Raw genomic sequence first — 2436 nt, forward strand, 5'->3', positions numbered from 1 at the left:
GCAAAAGAAGTAGTAAAGCAAGTACAATGCTCAGACAGTAATTAGCACAACAATCTTTATATATACATATCTTGTTTTCCTTAGGAACAGGTCATGAATATAATTAAGCTTTGAAAGCCTTTTACTTATTTTCATAGAAAATGAACCATTATATAACAAATGAAATATTCAGAGCAGAATTTCTACAAGAGGATGGTGGGAGAGTAGGTAGAACCCTTTTAACTCTGAGGTATTCAGAAATTACAGGATATGATTGTTAAAACTAGTAAGATAGAGAATGGATGGGTGGTCTGCTAATCAATAAGCTAACAGACCACACTTTGAGGGTGGTGATCAACATTTTTTACTTAAATTGAAAGCCTGTCACAAGTGGGGTCCCCTAGGGACTCATTTTAAGCTCCACACAGTTTAATATCCTCATGAATTATGCAATGATGGGACTGAAGACACTCACCAAGACTGCAAATGACACTAAGCCAGGTGGTGGATGGTGAGGTGGAAACATCAGAAGAACAATGAGGCATCTTCCTGAGACATCTAGACAGGCTGGAAGAGGGGGCAAGTAACGTATTTGTGAAGTTTAACGAAGGTGAGTGCACTGTTCTGCACTTGGAAAGGGCTAACCAAAGAGCCCTGCACAGTCTAGGATCTGTGTTGCTGGGGAGCAGCTTTGCTGAAAAGTACCTAGCAGTCCTGGTGAACATGATGAACAGGAGTCAACAGTGCATCACTGCAGCCTCAAAGGCAAATCAAATCCTCGTCTGCAACTGCAGGGTCATTACTAGCAAAGAAAGAAATGTGATTATCCCACTCTTCTCAGCAATTATCAGAACACACATTAAGTACCTGGTCTCCACAGTTCAAAAAAGACATGTGCTACAGTTCAAAGTATGGCCATGAAGATGATCAAAGGGCTGGAGAACCTGCCCTATGAGGAAAAGCTAAGGGAGTTAGGTATTTTCACCCTGGAGAAGGTTCAGAACTGAGCTTATTCCAGTGTTCCAGTACTTAAAGGGTGGTACAACCTCAACAAGGGTACGGCAGATTTTACATCACTTCAGTCTTCCAAGATGCGATTGGACAGGACATTAGATCATCTCATGTAGTCTCTCTTTTTCAATGAAAATTCGTGATGATATTTCAGTGTCTCTTCCAACATGGGCTGCTCTGTGATTATTGTTATCACCAGAAAAGAATATCAGTTGTTGACAGCTGCTTAACAAATTATGGCATAAATATTTCCCATATCCATTATCTTTAGCCATTGTTTCTTGTCTAAAATTAGAATTCTGATTTAGTATTGTAATTGAAGCAACAAAAAAACTACTTGAATGTTGAAAGGGATGATCAGCATAATGTTTCAGTTCCCGTGATGGGAAAGTAATGGCCTTGCTCCATGCACTTATATAGGCTTCTTTCCTCAAAGCAGTAGCCAACATATGACAGTCTTTTGAATGTAAAGGCCAAAAAGATGCAGTTCATCACCTTCTATCTGGCTTTTTACCTCCAGACGCTTGATGCTTCTGCCTGAGATGTGTAGACTCATGGAGCGAGAGAGAGGTGACAGGACTGATTTATAGAAGACACAAGTCCACCCGGACACCCAGAGCTATAACTATTTAGTCCAGACTCAAAGTCCAGTATCTACACTAGGCTTATAACAAAGTATCAGTTTTTCCATCACAGTAATTATGGTAGATATTTGGAGAAAAATATAGAACAAAACCAAACAATTGAGAAATAAGCTATAAAGTTATGGACAACACTGAAAATTCATGAATATAACATGTAAAATATGTTTACTCTGCACTTTGACTCCTTCAAAAACTATTTCAAAGAACAAAGGGATGTGCATCCGTAGATGCACTAGTGCTACTAAATTTATTCAGCCTCCTTTTCCCTGACTCGCTTCTCATTCTCCTTACAGACAGCCAACCCAGCCCAAGTTCTTAGTCTGCACACATGACTGTACTCTTCCTGGCTCCAAATGCTGCTGTGGCTTTTGCTTGGCTAGAGCAGCATATGAACATAAGTGGTCATAGAAGCATAGAAAATTCTCCCTCCTTCCGTAAAAATAATTGTTCTTTGTCTTTTATTATAGAATTCAACATTAAAGATGATTAGAATTTCTGATATACAATTAAGAATCAGAAAGTTTCAACATAAGGTTTTATCAGATACTTTATAAAATCCAAAGTGTGGGAGTAGGGTAATTACTGTCATTTCATTGCATTCTCTCTAACTATCTACAATTATCTCTTTATACTAGTAATCAGCTTTATACCATTTGATCTCCTTTGCTTTTTATCCATCTAATTACAAAGTAGCAGTAGATGTTTGCATCACAAAGATTGGTTTGAGTACCCATTGCAATCTCCTTCAATTTTCAAATGTCTGCATTTTCCCAAAGGCATAAGACTGAAGACTAAGCACATA

This window comes from Gallus gallus, chromosome Z (assembly GCF_016699485.2).
Source record: "Gallus gallus isolate bGalGal1 chromosome Z, bGalGal1.mat.broiler.GRCg7b, whole genome shotgun sequence".
NCBI lineage: Eukaryota > Metazoa > Chordata > Aves > Galliformes > Phasianidae > Gallus > Gallus gallus.